The 25,998-nt window shown below is 50.0% G+C and overlaps 1 protein-coding gene across 7 annotated transcripts in view; it reads right to left on the reverse strand.

Moving 5' to 3' along the window:
* The window catches only part of Mical3 (microtubule associated monooxygenase, calponin and LIM domain containing 3), a 205,026-nt gene that overhangs the window by 164,605 nt on the left and 14,423 nt on the right, over positions 1-25,998 (reverse strand). For 2 of the 7 annotated variants that reach the window (XM_036180669.1, XM_036180670.1), the window contains exon 1: positions 24,452-24,547. The exons of the other annotated variants lie outside the window; for them this stretch is intronic. The gene's annotated coding sequence lies outside the window, so the exon portion shown is untranslated. Of the gene's footprint in view, positions 1-24,451; positions 24,548-25,998 lie in introns of those variants that run through there. 7 annotated transcript variants of the gene reach the window in all.

Here is a 25,998-nt window from a genome sequence, read left to right on the forward strand (position 1 = left end):
GGATACAAACATTTGTTTTCTTCTGTCCTTAAGCGCACCAAAAGCCACCTTCTTCTTCCTTGAGACACGAATACATGCTTGCTGAGCACAGTGGCAGGCACCTATCATCCAAGCACTTGGAAGGCCACGGCTGGATAGAGAACTACCTGAACCAGGAGTTCCAGACTGGCCTGGGTAAAATCACGAGACCCCCATCTCCAGGGAGGACAGAGGAGAGGAGGGAAGCGAGGGAAAGAAAGAGGAAAAGAAAAGGCTGAGCACAGTGGCACACACCTCTGGTTCCAGCATTCAGGGAGCCGAGACAGGAGGACATGAAGTTCAAAGCCAGCTGAGGCTACATGAACTTCCATCTGAAAACAAAACCAGAGTGAGAAGACAAGACATATTTAACTCAGCACATTCAATACAAACTGATAGCCGGGCGGTGGTGGCGTGCGCCTTTAATGCCAGCACTTGAGAGGCAAAGGTAGGCGGATCTCTGTGAGTTCGAGGCCAGCCTGGTCTACAGAGCGAGAACCAGGACAGCCAGGGTTACATAACGAAACCCTGTCTCAAAACAAAAAAAAAAGAATAAAATAAAATAAAAATACACACACACACACACACACACACACACACACACACACACTGATGAATGACTATTTAACATGTAAACCAATGGCTAAAACTGTTAGTTAGCCTTTAAGAAAACATATCCTGGGGTTGAGGATTTAGCTCAGTGGTAGAGTGCTTGCCTAGCAAGCACAAGGCCCTGGGGTCGATCCTCAGCTCAAAAAAAAAAAAAGAAAAGAAAGAAAGAAAACATATCCTGAAGCTACTCCTGAGTGGTACAGCTCACTGGAAACTGTAACTTGGAGGTAAGATGTGTCAGCAGGCTCCACAGAGAGGGTGGGACCCAAGCGGAAACTGAAGTCTGGAGAGAATGAACTAAGCCAGCTGGGTGGCATGCTCCAGGCACACCGCAGGTACACAGGGCAGGGCAAGTAAGCACAGAGACTGGGAGAGCATGGGAGCACAGCACGGGAGCACAGCACGGGAGCACAGCGAGCCCACCCTAAACGCACGGTACCCAGCCTGTTGTCAGCTCCTGGGAGGCGCACCCTTCCCAAAGGTCTCATTAAGAGACCAGAAGTGTCAGCTAGGCAATCCAGGGCCCCGGGTTGGAGCCCCAGTAGACACATTTCAGGAAGAAAGTGGGTAAGACTGTCTGCCACAAGAGGAGGAGGAGGAGCAGACAGCTATGATTTGCTGAGATTTTATAAAAAAGGGGGGGGGGAGATGCCAAAGAGAAGGGAGAGAAGGGGAGGGGAGCCCAAGCTGTTGCAGCATTATGCAAGCAAAATTCCAGGCATAAGCCAGGAAATTCAAAGGTCATGGTTCCCACAGCAACAGTAACCTGACCCGTCCGCGTATGTAGCCTTTGGCAGTGCCAGGACCAAAGCAACCTATCATGCCGATGCTCACCCAGCAGCTCCCGCCAGCCCCACATACCTGCTGCAGGGCACCCTCATTAAGTCTGCACATGCCCAGCAGACCACACCCTGCTGCGTTGAAGCTCACCTGGTGCCCAGGCCAGACTGTACCAAGCCTACAACGGGCTTGGCAGGCCCTGATTCTTCTTGGCAGACCCTGCTCCCCTGCCTCCACCCACACCTGCCCGCTTTGGGTTTTTAATCTTAACTCCCTGTGGGGTGTATAACCACGGCTTATCCAACTGGCTTGGTACAAGAGGGAGCAGGGAAATATGTGGGTGGGGGGCTTAAAGGTTATCGACACTCCCTCCCCTCCCTTCTGGTAGCGTCCCAGGGCATCACCACATGGAAAAACTGGAAAGTGGCAGGGGTAAATGTTGTACTTCAAAGGATGCCATCAAAGACATGAAAAGAGGGCTGTGGGATGGCTCAGCGTAAGTACAGGAGCTTGCCGCTAAGCCTGATAACATGAGTCAATCTCCAGAACCCATATGGTAGAGGGAGAGAACCTCCCTAAAATGTCCTCTGACCTCCACGAGCATATTCACTTTAAAAAACAAACAAACAAACAAACAAACTAGAAGCCAAGGCTGGTGCCTCCTACCTGTAATTGCAGCCCTCAGGAGGCAGAAGCAGTTCAAGGACAGCCTAGTATCAAGACCTTGTTTCACTGAGTATGGAAGAACACACTTGTGATCCCAAGACTTGGAAGGTGGAGGAAGGGAGGGAAGACCAGGACTTCAAAGCCATACTCTACACATCCAGTTCAAAAGGTCACCTGGACTACAGGAGATTGTCGTCTCGAAAAGCTTAAAAAGACTAACCACAACCAGAAACACGACTCACTGAGAGGAAGACCGCATGTCGCCGCATCACAGCCTCCCGAAGTCCTGCTTCTGGAGAATTCTTAACCAAGCACCTACGTGAGTCTAGACACAGGCAGTCACCAGGCCCTGCAGCTATGCGCAGGCACAAGACGGGCACAGTGAGGTGGGTTAAGAGGGTGACAGCCACAAGCCACACTGCCCACCTCACCCCACCCTGGGGTGGGGTAAAGTGGAGAGGTGACCCTGAGCCCTGTCAAAGGACGGGTGAGGGCCTTCTGAAGGCGTAACTGTCCCCAGAGATGACTGAAGAAGACTCAGAATCCCTCCTTCCTCTGGACCAGTGGTTCTCAACCTGTGGGTTCCCTTTGGGGGATCAACAGACTCTTTCACAGGGGTCACTAAAACCATCTGCATATCGGATATTACATTACACAGTAACGGGAATAATGTTATGGTGGGGGGTCACCACAACATGAGGAACCTTATTAAAGGGTCGAAGCATTTGCGAGTCAATGTTCTAGGCTATGGCCCCTCATGTAGGCAGCCAAGCTCCCCAGCTCGGTGGAATGAATGACGTTCCTGTTCCTAAGCTCCAGGAGAACACACTCAAGGAAGGCAGCCAGGCAAGCGGCGTGAGCAGCTGTCCAATGCCGAGCATGCGCCTCACAAGGCTGGTGAGACATGCCCTGCACACAGCTACAGAAATTCAATAAAACCACATGCGTGGAAGCCCATGACACAGGACCTACCACAAAGGTGCTCAACAAACCAGAATCATACACAGATGCTCAACAAACCAGAGACGCCTGTGGTGGCGCCGCCGCGGTTCTCACACTCTGTGCCCAGTGCCGGCACTGCTACAGGACACAATGACCTTCATTCCATTAACATGGAAGACTGTGTCCATGTTAATCCTTTGTCTGCTTGTTAACAGCCAACAGCAGCGTTTCATGGGCATCTACTCGGTGATAAGCACCAGCTCATATGCTCTTCTTTGGGCCCTGATCGCACTGAGCCCTTACAATAACGTCACAGGGTGGTCATCGGTATCAACTCTGTGTTGACGCAGCTAGTGTTGACAGAAGAGGAAACCAAGCTCCAGCAGTCTGAGTCTAGGGTCTTCAAACTTAACCGTGTCACATTTATCTTCAAGGTATGAAATTACGTCCCCAGCAGGCGCCTAACACCGAGGCCAACGTCGTTCTCAGAGTGACCTTGTGATCACGGAACAATATGGAAACGGTCCTCAGTTCCGGGGTCTCGGGTGCCATTGTGACTCTGTCACCCATTTGACTGAAGCCGCTTCCCTCCCTTCGCCTCAAAATGATACCTGCAAAAAGTCATCCCCGAGGTCTGACGCCCCCAGGATAACACCAAATGAGCAAGCCTCAGGATATTTTTTAATTATTTTAAATGTGTATGAGTGTTTTGCCTGCAGGTACATATGTACAACATATGTGTGCCTTCTGCCCACAGAGCCCAAAAGAGGGCATCCAATGCCCTGGAGCTAGAGTTACAGGTGGCTGTGAGCAGCCACGTGGGTGCTGGGAACCAAATCCAGGTCCCCTGCAAAAGCAGCAAGTGTTGTTAACCACTGAACCATCTCTCCAACCCCCAATTTTATTAATTCTTAATTTATTTTGTGCTAAGAACGGAACTTAGAACCTCATGCATATTAGTCAAACATTCTACTACTGAACCACACAGTCCCTAGGACTTACTTCAACTGTCACAAGCTTCCTATTTAATAAATCCTACAGCCTCCTTGTATTCAGACAGTCAGAACTCACATTCATCCCTTTTCCTTACTCAGTCCTCATCTATTTTATTCTCAAGCTCCACCCCCCACCACCCCCCATTCCCCCACCCCTGCTGCCTGTTCAGATTACATGCAAAGAAAAAAATCCAACACATTTACTTATCCCAATTTGGGCATGGAGATAAAGAGCTAAGAAAAACGAGGCTGTGAAATAACACATTTAAAAGTCACCCCAACGGCGGCCCCAAAAGAAGAACCCAGTATTCCCACCCACTAGTGAGCTACATTGACCCTGGACATCAAGCAGACTCTCTCAAACACCCCCAGTTCTCCCCACCTTGCACAGGAAACAAGATCTACTCGTGAGTGTAGAAGGCCATGTGGTACAAAGAGGGCAGCAAATATGACAGTCCGCAGAGTGCCACTGTGTCGGTTACATGTTCTCTTTGGACTGCTAACGTATGTGGGAGGAGGGGACAGCAGACAGTTTCACACTTTCTGGTCCTTTGTCCACATAACCCAGATGCACTGACTGTTACTAAGCTTTCTATTGAGCAAAGGAAGCTGAAATCCCCATCAGGTGACATGAGAGTTCTATGGGAATCACCGGCAATGGCAAAGCTCCGTTCTCTAGGTCTGGACTCACACACACCTCAGTACACCTCATCAGCCTCAAATCCAGCTGAATCCCGAGTCCCGAGCCCCAGTCAGTGTGTTCAGTCAGAAGCAGTTCACATCAGGGAACATGGTAAGTAAAATGCCTTCAGAAGCTACAGAAGCTACATGACCTCAGTTCTGCTTGCACGGGATTTTACGTTTCCCAAATCTAAGACCAAGTCAACAAGTTCTAGAGATTAGAAAGCCTGAGACTGTTTGAAGCTAATTCATTCAGCTCTCCTGACTTCAGTGCAGCAAACACTTGAAAACCCTGAACTCTAACATGTAAGTGTAGGCTTTTTGGAGAACTAAAGGCAGGCTGGACTTGACCAAAATTAAAAACTTACATGTCTCATGGCCTAAACACAACCCAGAAAATGAAAGGACAACCCACAGAATTGAAAAAAATGTTTGCAAACCGCATGTTTCATAAAGAACTTGCATTCAGAGTATATAAAGAATTCCAACAATTCAACAACAAAATGGTAACCAATTATTTTAAATAGTCAACATGCAGGAGGACATCACTTCATTTCATACTTCTGGGTGACTAGACTAAGAAAGGCAGGCAGGAGCTGTGCACAGTGGCACATCCCCATTGTCCCAGGTACTTGGGAGATAAGTGGGAAGGTGGCTTGAGCCCAGCGAGGGAGGAAAAGGCGGAACCGTGAATGTTAGTAAAGATATGAAGAAACTGGACCTCTTCAGTAGTGCTTTGGAATTACACTTGGGCGGCTCTTCCCAATGTTAAGCGGGGACTTACCAGGCAACCCAGGAATTTCACTCCTATGTCTGCACAGCCAGGAGGAACGTCACACAACCACTCAAATACATGAGCATTCCTAATAACGAGGTCAAGGAGTAGAGCTGACCTGTGCAATACATAAGATCCATGGTTCGTGTTCTCTCTCTCTCTCCCCTTTGTTTTTCAAGACAGGGTTTCTCTACGTAACAGCCCTGGCTATCCTGGAACTCACTCTGCAGACCAGGCTGGCCTCGAATGCACAGAGATCCACCTACCTGGGTGCTGGGATTAAAGGATTAAAACCAGTGGTTCTTAAAGACCTGTGGGTCACGACCTCTTTTGGCAAACCTCTATCTCCAAAAATATTTACATTACGATTCATAAAGGTATCAAAAATTACAGTTATGAAGTATCAACAAAAATAACTGTATAGTTTGGTGTCACCACAACATGAGCATTAAGAAAGCTGAGAACCACTGACACAGATAATGTGGACAGACAAACCCTCATGTGAAATAGAGCCTTTACTGCTGCAAGTTCATGGCCAGCTTGGTCTAGAAGTGAATTTTATAGAATACTGCTCAGTTGTAAATAGAATAGAATTCTGATATTCACAAGAACATGGATAAGCCTTGAAAACAGGCTGAGTGAAAAAATACAAAAACAAACTAACAAACATATAACGGTATGGCTCCCTTCGTGAGGAATGTCAGACAGCAAATCTGGAAGATAGGAAGTCAAGGAGAAGCAGAGTTCGGGGCTGCTTTGGGGGATCATAAAAAAGCCTTAGAATTGGTTACAGTAAATGCTGTCCAGCTATAAATACACTGAAAACCACTGAATTTGAATTGTATAATTTAAATAATATATATGGTTAAACTATTGGGGTTTTTTTTGATGATTTATTTATTTTTATGTGCACTGGTGTTTTGCCTGTATGTATGTGTATGTCTGTGTAGGTACCAGATCCCCTGAAACTGGAGTTACAGGTAGTTTTGAGCTGCCGTGTGGGTGCTGGGAATTGATCCCAGGTCCTCTGTGAAGGGCACTCAGTGCTCTTAACCACTGAGCAAGCAAACTCTCCAGTACCAATCCTGGTTTGTTTGTTTTTTATATTGATTTATATATAGTGTTTGCACATGTGTGTGCCAGGTGCCTACAGGGGCCAGAAGAGGGTGTAACTGGAGTTAGGGAAGGTTGTGAGCCCCATGTGGGTGCTGAGAATTCAATAAAGAAATCTCCAATACAGCTAGTGATTTTTTTTAAAGAAATCTGTGTGTGTGTGTGTGTGTGTGTGTGTGTGTGTGTGTGTGTGTGTATGACCAGATTGCAACCATAGTCTTTTCTCTGTTGTGCTCAGCTATGCACAGCAGTCTAGCTGGCCCATGCACTCCTGCAGATGACTCCAATCTTGCCAAAGGAACAATGGCTCTACAGATACACACCATGGAGTCCAGCTTCACATAGGTTCTGGGGATTTGAACTTTGGTCCTCACCTTCAGTGGTAAGGGCTTTTATGCACTGAGCTCTCTCCTTAGCCCCATCCAGTGACTTTTGCTAAGACAGTCCTTGACTTAAAAGAGACAGCAGCCCTACTTCAGCTCACTCTTAAAATTAGGTCTAGTCTCCTAACCAAGTATGTGGCTTCCTAGTAGACATGAAGAAATATATGTTGTGGTTTTTAAAGACAGCAGCTCATGTGACCAAGGTTGATTCTCCCACCTCCACTCCCCTAGTGCTAAAATCACAGATTCATGCCACCACTCAGATGGCACCGTGTATTTCTGAGAGCGTCTGTCCTGGCTCTGGATCATCAGGAGGGAAGCCCGGCCCAGTCCCTCACTGGGAGTCTGCCCACAGGCAGAACTGACTATCAATGGCATACTTCTGGAAGACAAAGGAAGGGGCAATTTGGAAGTGAAGACACAGTTGTTCTATGGGACCTCCCTCCCCCATCAGAAGAGAGAGCTGCCACTACCACCTTTTGTCACACCCACCCTGTTACTGTTTACTGTTACACTACCCCATGTAACCACACCTAGGGGACAAGGGCAATAAGCCACACTGAGAGCCACCATCAAAGCCTGTGAAAGGGAGTGGACAATTCTTCTTTGTTGACGGAAGTGTTTGCTTCCCAAAAGAGTACTGTAGCCCTCCTCCCCACCCAGCCCCACCCAGCTTTCGACAGGACTGAGTGGCCCACCAGCCTGTAAAGGGGACGCTTACATAACAGCACCTAAAGCTCTGGTCACACCCACCCTTTTTGTCCCAGAATGTCCACCTCTTGCTCCTCCCTTATCATCTAGCTGCAGCCACACATGTTGCCCAAAGGCCTGCAGCCTGTAGCACCCCTCCCAGCCTCACCCACAGGCTGCTGCACCCGAGGCACCCTCCACTCCTGCTCACAGAACTATCGCATCCCTGGAAGGTGATGGGGGTGAGGTATCACCCACAAACCTGGGAAGGTGTAGGAACCTGAGAAACATGGGGTGTGAGTGGTGGGGTGGTGAGCGGGTCTCAGGTGCTGATCAGAGCGGTATGGTCTTCTGGGGGAGGAGAGCAGTCTGTATAGTCCTAGAAATGATCCAGTGTTAGCTGAAACACCACCTCCCAGTTTGGTCCATGCTCAGTGTGCAGAAGGCAAAGCTCCCTCCCCACCCCAGGCCCACCTGGTGGGGATGCCACATCTGCCTTCCTGGCCTCTAGCCCACCTTCCCCAAACCCTTCACGGCCTTGTTTAAGAATGGCTACAGGGCTGTGTGGGGCTCGGAGGCAGAATGTTTACATAAGCAAGTGCCAGGCCTTGGGTTCCATTCCCTGCGCTGGGGGAAAAAGTCATCCTGGAGAAGGTATTAGCCAGAGGTCTGGAGAGGAACAACTTATAGATATATATATTCTATACAGAACCCCGGCTAATACCTTCTCCCAGGTGATTTCTCCCATGTGTATGTCCATACATATGAAGTTTATTAAAATGCTTACAGGCTGTGGTCCAGCTAGTCCAACAATGGCTGTTTACCAATGGAAAGTCCAAGAATCCAATTAGCTGCTTAGTGCACAAGGCTGGGTGTCTCAGCAGGTCTTCAGTATGTGCCAGGATTGTGAAGAAGCAGGCTCTGATGCCAGTGAAGGAATGGACTTCCAGGGAGAGTGAGAGCAAGCAGGCGAAGAGAGCGAGCTTCCATCTTCCATGTCCTTTATATAGGCGGCCAGCAGAAGGTGTGGCCCAGATTAAAGGTGGATCTTCTCACCTCAAAACATCTGGATTAAAAGTGGGTCTTCCCACTTCAAATGACTTAATTAAGAAAAAAATCCCTCAGGGGTGTACCCAGTCACTTTAGTTAATTCCAGATATATTCAAACTGACAACCAAGAACAGCCACTACAGAAAATATTCCTATTTTCAGGAATACCCACTGAAGTATTCGAAATCCAGGGGTACAATTTACAGGTGATGCTAGGAGAAGATTAAAAAACAATTAAAAAAATGCGAAAGCAAATGGTCAGTCTGTCTCTCAGCATGGAGTAAACGGAAGTCCCTGTTCTAGCCCCAGACATCCCTAAATTCAAACAAAATTAAGTTATGACACATACTAAAGTCCAAATCTGCTACTCAGCATAAAAGTTTAACACACACAGCGCCTTGAGAGCTACTCCAGGCTGGTCTGTGGCACCACACCTCTACCCAGCATCCTGTTCAGTCCTCTTCTGTGAACCTGGACTCGGGACTTGCCTGAATTGCTTCATCCAGAGGTGCGAAGGAGGGGTAGGAACCAGCGCGCTGATGCTGCTCCAGCCAGGCTGGAGAGCTGCGTTCACACCCATGCACAGTCTCTTCTCCCACTTTGCAGCCAACTCACCCAGCCCCTACCAGCACAGAGACAGCGCTCCAGTGGGCTCTGCTTGCCAGGCCATTGAGCCCCACAGCCCATTGTGTTCTCAGTGCCTGCTTTAAGGCTGTTCTTAAGGACAGGAAAGGATCTGCAAAGGACAGGTGACCTCGTGAAGCTTCCACACTAACAGGAAGAAACACAGAAAAGGCCCTCTTTACCAAACACCTATACGGCACAAACCCCATGTTAGGTGCTGTATTGAGCATTTATCAACACCAAATCACACTCTTAGCAAAACTGCCGAGTTACACATTATTCTTACAGATGAGTGACAAGCAAGAGGCGCTATGTAACCTCCCCAAGGTCACACTTCAAATGGTGAGAGCAAGACCTAAGCCCAGGGGTTCTTCTGCTCTAGCTCCAAACTATGAACAGCCTCTCAACACCCATAAATAAATTAGCTGCCATGCTAGTTGGTGGCAGGCACTCTGGAGAAACAGAGAAAGCAATGGGGGTTATGTGTGTGTCTCTGAGACTGGGTCTCTCTATGCAGCCCTGGCTGTCCTGGAATTCACTATATAAATCAGGCTGCCCTTGAACCCACTGACATCCACCTGCCTCTGCCTCCCACTCCCAAGTGCTGGGATTAAAGGCATGCAGCCACCACATCAGATCATACTAAGATTATTTCCCCTGTGCAATACATTGCCCAGCCTGTTTTTTAAATTTATTTGTTTTTATGTGCATTGGTCTTTTTGCCTGCACGTGTCTGTGTGAGGATGTTGGATCCCCTGGAACTGGAGTTAGAGACAGTTGTGAGCTTCAACGTGGGTGCTGGGAATTGAACCTGGGTCCTCAGAAGAGCACCCAGTGTTCTTAACCGCTGTGCCATCTCTCCAGCCTCAGCCCAGCCTAGTCTGTGTCCTGAGTTCAAGCAATTCTCCTGCCTCCTGTAGTAGCTAGGATTACAGAATCAGGTCAATACACTCAACTTTACAGCAAACTTTTAAACTGGCCTGAGCTTTTAGGGTTTTCAGGTTTTTAGTCTTGAAGTACCTTAGGAAAGGGTGTTTCTGCTAGAGGTGAGGGTCCAGATGCAGGGACATGCGGGCCATATATCCAAAGCAGACCTAAGTCACTTGAGCAGGGGGGCCTTGGGGGCAGCAGAATGCTCATCAAGTGTGACCTGATTCCATACCTTCCCTGCTGTTCACTAGTTACTCTTTCATGTTAGACTGACTTCCAAAGTGAATGGTGGACTCTGAAAATAGAGCCCACAACCTCCCCACCACTACCTCCACCCTCAAAGTCTCAGGCTAAGTTGATGCTGCTAAATGTGTGTGTGTGTGTGTGTGTGTGTGTGTGTGTGTGTGTGTGTGTGTGTGTGGTCTTGTGGATTCCATGGACAAGCAGGCTTGCCAGGGTAGCTTGGCAAACCCTATCACCAAGCACTCCTGCCTGAGTGGTGTGCAGGGCCCCATCTGTGGAGGAGGCAGCATGTGAAGGGCACTGTAGGCTGCATCACCAGAGCATACCTGCCTGATTTTACTCTCACATCTGGCACCTTCCCTGACCGAGAATGGGAGGCAGAACCATCCAGTGACTTCTGAGCTTTCCACCTAGCACCAGACTCAGGATTTCTCATCAGGAATCGGAAAAGGGGGTACAGAAGATGCAGTGGGTACCACACCTTCACCCTCACTGAGGCTGCCCAGACTAGAGATGATGGAGCTCCTGACTTGGCATTTCATATGTCCTGGATAACAAGAGTCGGCTCTGAAGAGGCCAGTAATAACAGGCCTGAGAAGGGCCCTGGCCAATCTGCAAAGGCTTCAGACATTTACAAAGGCAAAGAGCGTTTAGATGGGACAGAATTCAGCTCACCGCAGAGGGTCATCCACTTTACACTCAGATGACAACTTTCCCTTTCTTTTCTCCTCCCTCACCCAAGCAGAACACCAAGACTCACCGCGTCCCACTGGAACCAAGGGGCATGCATTTGAACACTTCCAAGTCTGGTTTCTGTCTTTTTAAAAAGTAGCATAGAGAAAATCACTTTGGCCCAAGTCAGAAATATCAGGATCCCCTCACACACCTTATTTCCAAAGTAAATTACTGAAATTTCCTTTCATTTTATTTTCCAGATAAAGCTGGGGGCGGGGTATAGTGATATTTTATTTGTATTGAAATGTGATTTTATTTGTATGTCAATAAAGTTGCCTTGAGGTCAGAGCAAGCCAGAGCAGAAGCCGAGCAGTAGTGGGGCACGCCCTTAATCCCAGCACTTGGGAGGCAGAGCTAGGCGGATCTCTGTGTGTTCAAGGACATAGCCAGCATAGCAGACACACGCCTTTAATTTCAATACCAACCATAGAAGACCTGGAGGTCTGTACAAACAGGCAGTGACGAGGAGGTCATGTGGCTGGGTTTACAACCAATGAGGGAGGAGAACAGAAAGTTTTTAAATAGACAGGACGCAGAGAAGTAGGTCTCTTGCGGAGAGGAGGAACCGCAGAAGCAGTGAAGGGTAAGGTTTTCTGCTTTGGCTCTGACCTCGTGGTTTTTAACTCTGCAACTGGCTCTGTGTTTCTTATTTAACAAGCAGGATACATCTACAGCGGGGGAATGCATCTTAGAAGAAATCATGTTCCACGGTCTGAGATGAAGGAGAGTAAAGGGAAGATGTGTTACCCTGACAACAGATCTCACGTGCTGTGTCTGTAGTTCAGTTGGAGACGGGCGTCCTCACAAAGCTGGCGGGATAGCAAAGCTACGTGAGGAAAGGCAGAGCACTGACCCTCCAGTGACAGGTCAAAAGACAGGTGACCCTCTGGCCCCACACTGCTCTCCCTCCAGGCCACTGCTGGTCCCAGGGGACCGCTGAGTAGCCCCAGCTGGCATGCAGGAGAACCCCGTTGGATCTAAGGCAGACATCCCCGTGACGAATGCCTGTTACTGTCTGAGTATAGCAGTCATCTAGCAATAATAGCTCCGGGGGTGGGGCACTAGCTCCAAAAACAGTTGGGCTACAGTTCCCCGTCGATGCCAAGTGCCCTGGTGCTCTGAACTGTGGCAGTGGGACATGGAGTCTTATTTTTGATAACTCTGCACTGAAGCATTTAGAATAGAGAGGTACAGGCAACCCGGGCAGAGCGTGACCGATGAAACCTAACACGTCCATCCAGGTACCAGGCGGCTGGGACCCGCTCTAGGACCAACCGCTTCTGCAGCTTCTACACAGGCAATTTTGCCGCAATACCCACCGGCCCAACACAGCTACAGCAGGACCTCCTGCCCGTGCGCCCGAAACCAAGGCGGCCAAAGAAGCTGACTGGCAAGATGGCAGGCGTGTGGGCGGAGGGAGACATCGACAGTTCACACCCTGACGAGCACCTGGAAGCACAGACACTGGGCTGGCTACCCTGGGCTTTCTCCGCACTCACACGCGCTATTGGCTCATGCTTCCTGGTTCTCTTTACTGAATGGGATCAGGGAACACTTAACCAGAAGCTCCACCACCACCACCATCACCACCACCACCACCACCACCACCACCATCCACCTCCACCTCCTCACTGCTATCTAATCAAAACCTTCTTTCCAAAAGGTCTCTGGCATCAGGTCCCTTCCTCTTTATCTTCAATGCCAACATCCTGGCCCAGTCCTTTGTCACGTTACATCTGAGTTATTACCTACTGCTGGGGGTGGGCAAACCAGTGGCCAAATCCAACCTCCAAGTTAACAATTTTTTTATGTGATTTAAATGATTCAGGGGAAGTCAAAACAAGATTCACTTTTATAACAGATGAAAGTTACATGAAATTCATATTTTATAAATAACAGCTTCAGTGGCCTGTAGCCACACCCATCTGTACTGCATTATCTTCAACGCCTCTCTCAATATCCCTGAAAGGCTGTCCTTTGAGTATGAGCAAAACCATTACCATCACGAGACCTTCACAAGATTGGGCCTAATAACAGTCCCTTGTGGAAGCGAGGGATTCCCAGCTGTGGGTACTCCTGCTCCAGCTGTGTGTGGTGGGAAACGACTCCAGCATAGAAGAAGTGGAAGGTGGGCTGGGGCGGGGACTCTGATGCCGATTCTGGAGGTCATCACCCACACTGAAATGGCACCTCAGAGTGGTGCAACTTTGGGGGATGATCCATATTCCTATAAGCAGGCCCAGTGTATCCCCAAGATGAACACAGACAAGGTGTCTTTGGTCAGCAGGTGCCTCTCTATCTGGAGACAACGTCAGACAATATCACAAAGGCAGAGTTGAGAGGCTGCCTCAGAAAGGACCCAGCTCCCAGAAGTGAAATGCTGACTTCCCAGCCCACACAGAAAGAGTGCTGACTCTTCCCACAACAATCCCGCTCCCCCATCTCTCCTACCCTGTTACCTGTCTTCCAATATGACTTCCAAACTGTTATTCTAGATGGACTCCATAGACTCACTGCCTATGAGATGTGCGGAGGCATACACAGACCCTGGGAACAAACTGACTCCAAGCACTTGCTCACGGCCCTTCTCATCTTTTAATAAGGACTTCTCAGCTGGCCACTAGCCTGCCTTTCGAGGCTCTGGGAAGAGTTCCTGGCTCGCTCTCTTCAGCTCGCACTGTACCCTACATCTACCCTCATCGCTGCTCCAAGCACGCTGCAAGTTTCCACCGGGAGAAGAGGGCAGCTTACACACCCCCAAGCACCCAGGCAGAGCCTAGCATAGTGGTTCAGGCTCAAGAGACTGAGCTTGGCTCTCAGGGAGCAGGGCTGCCCCCCACCACCTACGATGTCCCCGGCTTGCTCTCAACTCTAAGCTACTGCTTACATTATGTACCCTTTTCTCTGTGCTGCCCATGTATTCATGGATAGGTGACCTTACGCTGGAGCGAGGTCAACCTTCCAGGGGTAACACTTAAAACTAACAAACCCTCTCCAGGAGCTATCAGCTGCCTACAGCTCCCAGGCTAGGGGCCGGACTTCACATCCACCACCACCACCCGCCACCCACCACCACCCACCCCCCTCTGCAGGGCTGGATTTGGTCTGGCTTGAGCTTGTGCATGCTGTCCTAACCGTTGTGAGCTGTGAGTTCCTAGGGCTGCTGCCCTGTGGGGTCTGGATGACACTGTTTCCTTGTGTTCACCCACAGCCTCTGGATCTCACGCTTTTTCCACCCCTTCTTCAGCAATGACCCCTGGGCCTTAGAAGGGGTGCAGCACAGATGTTCTGGATGAGCAGGAAAAAAAAAGGCAAAGTTGGGTGGGAAGAGCAGGGGAGATGGATGAGAGGAGTGTTGGGGTAGGGACGAATATGGTCAAAACACTGTGAAACATCTCAAAACAATTTTAAAAATTTATAAAGTGGGGGGGGGGAAGCAGGCATTTTTATAAACAAGGTAGAGATTTTTTTTTAAAGGACCCTCTTTTCACATAAACAAACATCCATGACCTAGGCTGCATATGAATCACATCTCCTCTGTAGGCCAGGGGTCAGTGTGGAGCAGGCTCAAACCTGGGGTAGCTCTCCTTCATGTACTGAGTGTCCTTAGTACACGCTAGTGTTCCTATGCCCTCACCTGTGAAATTCAGATGACACAGAACTGACCATGCATGTATCACCTAAACAACCCTGGGCGGGACACACAACTGATTCTCAGAAGCTTATACTATAATCACCGTTGTTTTCCCCAATCAATGGCTCACACTATTTTTGCCTTTACACACACACACACACACACACACACACACACACACACACACACACACACACGCAGTCTATGTCAGTACTGTATCTTCTGAAGCCAGCAGGTTCAAGAACAATGACAATACACATTTCTACAAACCTTTAGGCCCTTGCCCTAAAACCCAGTACAGTGAGGCAGGTCAAGAGGCCTGATCAATAAGTTAATGAATATGTGATTTCAGGAAGTGGAAAAGATTATTAGGAGGAGAGAGAATGCTGAGCAGCAGGAAACGAGGCAGACAGTAATCAGAGAGAGCCGGCAAGCGTGGGAGACAATAGAAGGGAGCTGGAGAAGTCAACCTTGGATGGGACTGCAGGAAAGGCCCAGCGACAGGTGAGTTCCTCCTTGAAGCCGGTACTGCTCAAGCTTCCTGTCCAGGACTCTGCACAGAAACCCGCTCCTGGCTCACTGCACACCCTGACCCCACACATGCTGCCCAAGGTTGCTCCCTACCTGGGAAGAAACCCAGAGTCCCAGGCCTGCACTCCAAGTTCAGAAGCACAGGCATGAAAGTCGCTGTGTGCCCACCACGCGCCTGGTGGAATTCTGCCTGCCTGTAACCGTGAAGCGGAGGCCTGCCATCTACTACCCAGAGGGGTTAAGGAATACACAGGAGGTCATACGCTCTCGTCTGGATTCAAAACCTATCCTCTCAACCACCACACAATCCGCTGCCTCTAGTTTTGAGTTAAAAGCCACTATGTATGAGCTGAGAAAGCTCAGGCAAGTCACCTAGGCCTCTTCGAGCCTTATGCTCCCAACCTATTCGGTGGGCATCACGTAACTGTATGTACTTAGTGTAAGGAGAAGAAAAAGATCAGAATATAAAGGGTACTTCTAAAATAGACAGACATGGGGAGGGGAGATTGGGAAGAGGGATCTGTGGTTGGTATGTAATTAAATGAATTAAAAAAATTTTAAAAAGAAAAAAAAACAGACACCAGGAGGCTCCCTTTCCAACCCACAGCCTAACATTTTTCAGCCAAATCCTTCCGTCTCCTTAACTACAGGGGACCCATTGATGCCACTCAGATTGTCCTGCCTTTTGCATAGGCTCAAGTATCTTAGAGCCCGCAAGAGCTTGCAAAATAACCTGGAAATAAACAGAAGGCAGGCCACTCTACACGGAACACACGAGGAGGCAGCAGAGTTGGAGAAGACGGCACAGACGACTTCTGGCGTGCTGATGAATAGTGGATGAGCACAAGCTGGGCGGCCAGCCCCTGCCAACACAGCATACGCCCTGACTGACAGCCCATGACGGCACCTAGCTCCAGCACACCAGCGAGCCAAGAGGACAGGCCAGGGGCGCTGCAGAGGCCATGGCCAGCGGCCTCTGGGCCCCTGCGGCTACATACACAGTAGTGGGATAAAGAGGTGAAGGCAGGTGAAAGTTCCAGGCAAGCAGGGGAGGTGGCCCACACTTGTCATCGCAGGCCTCTGAAGCTGAGTTCAAGGCCAGCCTGGCCACATAGCAAGACACTGTTTCAAAACCTAAAACAAAAAGATAGGCAGTCACTTGTACCAACGATGGAAGATCAGCATGCTTGAAAGTCATATGCAGACAATGCGTCACGTTCCTAGAGAAGGAATTGTGTCACAGAATTGTGTCACTGTGATGAAGTCTACTTAAGCACTGTTTTATTTATTTTATTGACGTATTATTCCATACATCGCCTTGAGGCCTATGAGCACCACTCTGGGACCACTGGTCAGAGAAAACTCTTCAGAAACAGCATAGACCACAGATGCTCACCAAATGGCATCAAGTCAGTACACAAGAAGCAGAGGCTGGAAGACGCTTGGCTTGTGTCCAGGATATACAAGCCACTTCCACTGGAATGGACCTCAGTGGCCCAAAGGTCTTGGAAACCAGAAGACCGAAACACAAGCAAAATTGTATTTCACTGAGCACACTCAGCACCGAGACATCCAAGTAGGCCATTGTCCACAGCAGCCCCCAAAACAGAGCAAGTGACCTCAAAAGATGAACAAAAGGTGGAGGCTTGGGAGAGGAGTCTGAAACACTTGCAGCCTCCGAGGTCACAGCGAGAACAGTGTTGTATCATGGCCGCAAGGAAGATCTGGCAGTACTAACATGGTTCTAACCGTGACCATGAGGATTATCAGAACACCTGGGAGAGGGTGTGGCCGGCAGCATGTCCTCTAGGAAGGCCTGCCCTGCCACTGGAGTACCTGCTGCTCATCTTGACAAGCAGTGGCTAGGCAAGGACAAGAAGACCAGCCAACAGATCCCCAGTGGTGATGGACACCCAATCAATATTAGTCTGCAGGAAGGGGAGGTAGCCCAGCCCTTCCTGCAACCAAGGTCCTCGGGGAAGAGCTACAGAAACAGCCCAACCCTGTTGGCAAAATACAAACATCCCCGCCTCAACCACAGGGGGCAGGTAAAGTCTAGAAAGCCTCACTGCAATGTGCAAGAGACAAGCAACCCAGCCTGGGAGAGTATCACGCTGCAGAGGGGTATCTCTGCTCGCCACTCCAAGTTCAGGGTTCCTGACCGATTAAATCACGTATCAGCATACAGGATGGCTCACTGCTTTTGTGCTGTCCCCTTACAAATATGGTAACTTCCTGCAGCCTCTGCAGTTCTTCAATAAATATGTCAAGGGGGAGTGTGTCACCACCTGAAGCCCTAGGGGAATTCCCTCCTCCTCTCTGTTCTCTGGCTCTAAGTGTGACACAGGCCCAGGAGTTCTCCTTACTCCGCCTTCTCTAGCGTTCAGAGAATCCCGAGGGCTTGACTCAACTTACCACTGTCTACTTCCTCTTCCATCCCTCTCCCTTTGCTTCCTCAATGGTTCATGTTATATGATGGTAATTACAGGCTCAGCTTATGCAATTTACTGGGTTTATGGATATGACCTTTCTGAACACTAAGGACACTTACTGTAAAACTGGCAGGGGGAAACGGTGTGTGTACATAAAGCGCAGTCTCGGAGTATGGGCACTCGGTAAGGTAAGCCGTTAACTATGGTGGCTACTCTGCTGTCACGGACCGTCAGGCCCACTTTTTAGAGGCACTTAAAATACCAACGACACAAGGTTGACTCCCACCCCCCACCTCTGCAAGGCTGGTTTTGAGACCAGCCTACCTGTCTTAGAAACAAATTGACAGAATTCAAATCTTCACAGGGAAATAAGTGAATCCCACTGGTCAAGGCCTACCTGGGTCAAAGGCTCCACTCTAAAGGTCCAATTAATTATACAGAAGTAGGCTCCCCAGCCTGTGTCCCGTCCCCCCCCCCCCCTGTCCGTCCACTAAGATAATGACTAGTTAATGACTAGTGATTTGGGCTTGAGCCTTGGAAATGCAAATCCATTCCTGGGCCAGCGAGATGGCTTAGCGGATGAAAGTGCTTGGGGCTCAAGCCTGATCGCTAGAGTTCAATCCCAGGAATCCACAGTGAAAGAAAAGAACCAGCTCCCCAAAGCTGCCCTCTTACCTTTACATGTGTGCCATGGCTCGAGCGCGCGCGCGCACACGCGCGCGCACACACACACACACACACACAATACATCGTTAACCATTATATACACACACATACAGGGTAATAGAAAATAAAATCACTGAAAATTTAAGAGAGAGAAACTCACACCAGGCCAAAAAAAAAAAAAGTAGAGGAAGGGAGAGATAGGAACAAGGCTGTACTCAACACTTCCTAGCACAGCCCATGGCCCCCGAAGAACTTGCTACTGCCCTGTACGGTCCTCCAAATGCTCCAGAATGCAACACTTAAGAGAAACATGGCCAGACATGGAGGGACATATCTTTAATCCCAACACCTTCAATTGGACAGCAGAGGCAGGAGGATCTCTAAGTTCAAGTCGACTCTGCCTACATAGCAAGTTCCAGGCCAGGGGTGACATAGTGAGACCCTGTCCCAAAACAAACAAACAAACAAAAATAAATAAATGAGTAAACCTGATGCTACCTAACCCATCTCCTGAGGGCATTTCAGTCAGGTGACTCTAGGGAGAAGTCTGATTATGGTTTTTAAAAGTCACAAGAGTTGCCAGGTGGTGGAGGCGCATGCCTTTAATTCCAGCTCTCAGAAGGCAGAGAGGTGGGTCTCTGAGTTCAAGGCCAACCTGGTCTACAGAGTGAGTTCCAGAACAGCCAGGACTGCACAAAGAAGTCACAGGAGTCTGTGAGGGCACAGGTGCAGAGCCAAAGGCCTGCAGGGAAATCCTGAGACCACTACCCTCTTAGAGGGACGGTAACAGCCCTGCATCCTACTCCAACTGGCGGCCCGGAGGCTGGCTTAGGACTCTGCAGAGAACTCAGGACACAGGCTTCAGTCAGGGCTCTCCAGTGTCTGCCACCATGATCATGTGATCAGGACTATCATTAGCCCAACAGCTCCAGCAGGCTGCTCTCCCCACCTCTCCCTTCCCCATTCCAGAACCCTGAAACCCCTAATCACAGGGCAGCTAGGGGAAGGGGGTGTATTCTCCTCTTTCCCTCTTCTCCCAAGCTCCCAAGGTGGAGAGCCTTCCTAGGCTCCAGAGGAGGAGGCAAGAAAGAGAGAGCAGATTGGATCAAACAGAGTAGAACTTGGTCAGTTTAAATGGTGCTGGGGTTCAAGTGCTCTACCATGGGGCCACGCCCATAGCCCTGCACATCTATTTTAAAGTAGTAAGGTGAAGCCAATGGCAGTGAGTAGTTAGTCACTGGCCATGTGGTCCCCTTCCCAGAGTTCACCAGTATGAATCTTTCATCACATATACAATGTAACAGCACCTGTAGACCCTCCCTGTGCAGAAGCCCCCTCTGCTGGCCACCATCCCCTCTCCTCAACTTCACAGGCAGACTAACCCCCCGAGCCAGGCACTACGAGGGAAGAAGCCTTTGACAAACACAAAAGGGCTCCACCGCTCTCACCAGGGCCCGTCCTGCTCAGCTTTCCCTGAGGTAACGCCCACAGCCCCCCTTCTCCAATCTTTACTAAGATGATCCCTTCCTTTCATTTTTTTAAGACGCCAACCGTCTTTCCATCCTCTTGTGCAAACCTAAGCAGCCAATGGAGACAAGTCTTTCAACAGCAGGGCTAAAGGAAACCGCTTCCCTGTCTTCAGTATCACATCTGTATGCCTTCAGACAGCTGACCCACCCTGAAGAAAACAGCTGATCACGTATGGCCGAGCCTCACTGGAACAGCAATATCGTCCTGCCGAATGGTGTATCTAAGCATCCAGGTGTGTGACATCACCCCACCCCACCCAATCCCCCTGCCTCAGAGGACTCTGAAAAATGGAGCCAAAGATGACAGAGGGGTTGGCTGAAGGGGAGGGAAAGTCCGCCCCGTGGATTTTAGGTAAATTTCCAAGTGACGTCCCCTCCAATTCCCACATAACTGGATAATGTGCTGTGTTATCTGCGGAAGCTAAACACCAGAAAGGAAGCAGGTGTTCAGCTTTCCAGAGAAAGCAGAAAAGAAGTGCCTGCCTTTCTGCAGACCTCAGCAAAAACGCCAGGTCTCCAATGCCACAGTTTCAACCAGTGAAAAGGTGAAGAGGCCTGAGCACTGAGGACCGGCTGCGGGTCAGAGTATCACTTCCCCCACCCTGAACCACTTCTACTCTCTGTGGTCCTAATAATCGTCCTGTCTGGTTTTATTAAATACTTCACATTCTCCCAAGATAAATGGCTTTTTCAGTTCCGTTTTCTTTCTCCGCTAAGGTAATGACTGTCCACTGCAGAAAGTGGAGGTAGGGGTGGAGAGAATGACAGGTGTCAGAACCCCAAAGTCTCCCCATTAGTCACTACTGTAGCATGGGGCTGGGATGACACGCCCCAGAGTATGACCCTTCGCTGACCCCAGCCCTGCTCTCAGCCAGGACGTTCTGTCACTTCCTTACCCTGGGATCTCTTCAACGCCTAGTTCGTCATCGATGAAACGGGGATACCTAGAAAGAGTTACACACAGCTACGCGGAGTAAAGAGCTGGTGTGCGCCCAGCCCAGGCACAACCAGCAGCAATCAAAGAGCAGCGACGCGGCTTACCAGCAATCAGAAAAGTACAACAGTCTGCCATAAACCTTTCAGCGCCTAAATACAAGAGCGGTGCGAGCGTGTCTTCCTCCCCAGGTATCAATGGAATGAACAGAACACGAGAAATCCAATACAAGGATCAATGGATTTGCACTCGGGGCCAATCACGTCACTCCTGTTCCTTCATCTATAGACTGGGGAGAAACTGTACTATAATTTGACTACATTACAGTCCACAATCAATAACATGGGGCTGGGGGTGTGGCTCAGTGACAGAGGGCTTGCCTAGCTGAGTGAGGCCCAAGCACCTGCCTCCAGAGGGTCAACTAGTGAAGGAAAAGGAACTCACCTCTTCAAAGAAAGAGCAGTTACTGAATCCAGAGCCACCTTCTGTAAAAATGTCACACCCAATATCATGCAACATAAACAAACCAATGATGGTTCTTATTTCGCCAAGTACATTAGCTCTGATAGCCTTTTAATCTGCTCATAGGACCAGTGGCAAGAAGGGAGGAGGTAAATAGTGGCTCCCTGCCGAGCCCAGAGCAGAGTCCACGAGAGCTACCCAGGCCTGCAGGTCCAGCTTCAGCCGCCCTGGCCACTTCTCAGATGTCACTGCCTGGGAAAATTAAGTAATGACTCTACTTCCACTTGGACATGTCAATCCACCAAGTAAAATCCTCACCTACAAGAGTAATCAACACCAGGAAGGCAGAGGCAGGTAGATCTCTGTGAGTTCGAGGTCAGTCTGGTCTACAGAGCTAGTTCCAGGACAGCCAAGGCTACACAGAGAAACACTGTCTGAGGTGGGCAGAGTAATCAACAGATGGAAGAAAGGGTCAGCTCCCCTACTGGGTGGTACTTAAGATCTCTTCTAAGGCATGCACCATCCTGACTTTCACAATGCAACACTGGATCTGGCAAGATGGCTCAGTGGTTAAGAACATTCATTGCTCTTCCAGAAGACTGGAGTTCAGCTTCCAGCAGCCTTGTCAGGCAGCTCACAAGCACCTGTAACTCCAACTCCAGAGGCTCTAACACCCTTCTTCTGGCCTCCCAGGGCACCTGCACACATGTGGCACACACAGAGACAAGCTCATACACACCTGTAAATAAAAATAAAAAAACATTTAAAATGCAACATATTGCCGGATGTGGTGGGTCACACCTGCTATCTCTGCACTCATGAAGTAGAGGCAGGAGGGTCAGGAGCTCCCTTGCCACAAAGCAGGATCAGGCAGGTCAACCTTGACTCTATGAGGAGTTCGAGGCTAGCCCAGATTATATGAGGCCCTATCTTAAAAAAAAAAAAAGGAACACATGAGCATGAGGTGAGGGTCAGACAGCTGTAGTGGCAATGCCAGCACAGAGGAAGCGCAGGCAGAAGGCTGGAGAGTGTGGCGATTCTCCAGACTGGAATACACAGAAAGAGATCCTGTCTCTAAACAAAACAACCAACAAACGATAACAACAACCAAAAAATACATGAGACAGGTGGAAAATCTCAACTTTCCTTCTTTAATTTCTCCCAGTCCGGAAGTGTTTCACTTACAACCTCCTATTAAAATGTCTAGAATTCAAGAATGGGAGAGGGAGGGAGGGGAGCTGGTCTCCCCGTTCAGGGACAGGAGGACACCAGGCCCAACTCCATCCCCACCCAGGTCTTTTCCAATGAAAGAGGACCTACTGAACACCTACCAGGCACACTCAACACTCTGCTAAGCACACTGACTATGTCCTCGGCACTGTGTGAAGCATATTTCCTACATTATTTTCTCTCCCACACCTAGAAACCACAGGATACAAACACCCTGGTAGGGTGAAAGCCCCAACCGGCTGGCAGTCACATTTTAGACTTCTCAAAAGTTGGCACTATCCTAAACACAGAAAAGAGCTCTGAGGAACTGGGTCCAAGTTCTAAAGGACTCTTTGCAGAACAAGTCACCGAACATTGTCTTGGCTGTAATTCTGAAATCAACTCATGCTACTTAGCAGACCACTAAAAGATACTTTAAGCTTTTTACAACCCGGAGCATAAGAAAAGCTCACTGTAAGGCTAAAATAAGGGACCTGAGTGCATGTGGCAATCACGTATGAAATTTACGATATCCTCTTAAAGGACCTTGGGAAACGTGCTCACAGAAGGCAACCACAATGAACAGCATCCTTTGTGGCGGGGTCATGAGTGAAATTATTCCTGCTGGCAGCAGCAATCTGTAAGATGTCTCCCTCATCATAAAATCTCACTCTCTCTCACCATCAACCCAAACGATTGTATATGTGGCAAACAGTCAAGTAGGGCCCAAACACACTGATGTCCTGGTATTTCAATGCTATTCTCTCCATCCAAGGCACACTTTAAATAAACAAATACGACTGTCTGAAATGATCTCCGTTGCTCTGCATTAATCCATTTCACACAAGCCATAATTAATGTCTGACTTAAGCACTAAAATCAAAGCAATACGGATGTGGTGTATATTCTTGGAAATAACTTTGTCTCCAGACTCGGGAGAAAAATCAGCCAAGATACAAGGCTGACCCATGACCCCAATTGCGCTGAGGCGCCTGAAGGACCCCCTCTTCCCAGCAACAATTGTGAAAGAGCTGGATGATGCGATCCCTGCCAAGCAGAGACGCCAGAAACCTGCAATCGGCCATCACGCCGGCTGGCTGGCTGAGAACACCAGACAAACCCATATCTGGGTAGGGCTCTCCAAGGTTATTCTTAAGCGAGAGATGTCTAGTGTGCCCCGGGGGACCTCCAACAGTGTTGTCACTTTGTAAGGCAGTTAGGAAGGGGGACGGCGCCGAGATAAGAGGCCTCGGTGGTTGCCTGCACCCCACTCAGTCTACCACCAGACGGAAATGTCAAGAGTTCCCTCATGGCCACCTGCCATAACGACCTCAGCAACCCACACACTGCGCCTGCTGGGCTGCAGGCTAGGGACATCGGGGAGCGCAGCCCCACTCCCCAGGCTGGGTCTTCGCCCCTACAAAGCCGCCTTGGGCACACCCAGTCCAAGCCGCTTAGTCCCGCTCCTACTAGCGAGACAGCTCTCTTAAGTTCCCCCGGGGCGCAACCTGACCTAGCACCGGATTCCTGGAGGTCAGGGACCCGACACCCGCCCGGCAGCGCGGGAAGCGCAGAGGGGCTTCCTCGCCGGCGCCGCAGCTCGGCCAGCGCTCCGGACGCACCCGTCTGCCAGAGAGAGTCTCCAGGCACAGAACGGAGCCGGAGCCCCGGGGCTGCCCGGGAGGGATGTCCCCAGCCACGCATCGGGGCTCCGCGGTCACCCGCGCCAAAGCCGCCGTGGGCCAGCCGCCGACCCCCGGCACACCGAGGCGCAGCGTGGGCGGGATGCGGCTGCTCCCCAGGAGCGCGGCACTCACCTCTGCTTCATGCTGCTGTGCCCTCGTGGCCGGCGGGGCCACCCAGCCGCGCGCCGGGACACGCAGCCGCAGCCCCCGCGCGCTAGCCCGCAGCGTCCGGCGCGGCAGCAGCAGCGGCAGCGGCGGCGGCAGGAGCGGCGCCGCCGGGGCGGGGCGGGCACATGGGAGGGCGAGGGCTGCGGCCCTCCAGGCTAGACCACCGACCCCGACGGGGGCGCGCGTGCTCGGTGCTCCTGCAGTTCGCTCTTAGAGTTCGTTCTTAGGGACCGGGTTGCCACCTGCAGGCTCGGTCCTATCAAAATCTCACAGGTCACAAACAGAAGGTAAAGGAATGCATAGCTGCCACTCCCTCCCTCCTGCTCTCTCCCCCCCTCGGCCCGGACCATATGGTACATTCCTGAGAGCCCAACGGAGTAGGAGAGGAAAGAGGTGATTGGCTGGGAATCTTGGAAGGGGCGAGAAGCTACACAAAACGGCCAACGGGATAACACCCGGGGCATATCAAAGCCGGCCAGACCCGGGACTGGAGGACTCCCTTAAAGGGGACTTGTTTGTTGCGCTCAGGAGCCGCCACAAAACAAAGCTAGAATTTTCTTCCCTATCTCATCCAGATGGGACAGAATAGAGAAGTGTCAGATTTTCGGAGGGAAAGCTAACGAAAACTTCGGAGAATTGAATCCTATCTCTATATGACTTTGAGCGGGTAACGCCAACTCCCTGCCTTGATTTCCCTTTCCAATCCGATGTGGGTGTTAGACCACACTTGACCTCTAGGAAGCCTTTCTCTTACTTCCTCTTCCCTTGCACCAGATTATTAATCTCTTCCATTCCAGGCATCTTAAAGAACTTCGGTTGGAAGTGGGTAGACCTTCTGACACCACACCTTTACAGACATTGCTGTATATAGTCTCTTATTACGGGAAAGCAGGTCGAATATTCTTCCCAGGCCCTTACATATGTTAAGGAAGAGCATTCTTCCTAGCTGGGTGTGTAGACCGCGCCTCCTAAGCTCTGCGCTCCCAGAGGCCGAGGAAGCTTCAGTTAATTCTTCACTGGCCCTGCTGGACTGTGCAGGATTCCGGCCTTCAGCAGCAAATCCCACGGGCTGATGACCCTCGGGCCCTGCTGAAGAGTTTGTTCCTGGAGTCTGAAGCACACCTCCGCTCTCAGTCGCCCTCCGCGTCTAGCTGAAGACCGGAGAACATTCCCGGAGGCCTTGTCTGCTCCGTTTTAGACTTTTACTCCAGAGAGCTAGGACTGCCTCAGACCAATTGCCCTCTATTTACATTTTTTAAACTTATTATTTAGGGGGTGGGGTGGGGTGGTGTGGGGAGCTGGAGGTCAGGGGACAACCTTTAGAAGTCAGTTTTCTCCTTCTAGCATGAGTCCTGGGGACCAAACTCCAGTCCTTGGCTTGGTGACAAACGCTTTTTACTGGTGAGCTATCTCACAGGCCCTCCACTTCCTTTATTTCAGAATTTTTCAGCCTGTACTCCTCTGTGTCCAAACTGTAAGGTATTAAGGATGCCTTTCCTAAGAGTTCCACT

The sequence above is a fragment of the Onychomys torridus genome, chromosome 3, assembly GCF_903995425.1.
Source record: "Onychomys torridus chromosome 3, mOncTor1.1, whole genome shotgun sequence".
NCBI classification, from domain to species: Eukaryota; Metazoa; Chordata; class Mammalia; order Rodentia; family Cricetidae; genus Onychomys; species Onychomys torridus.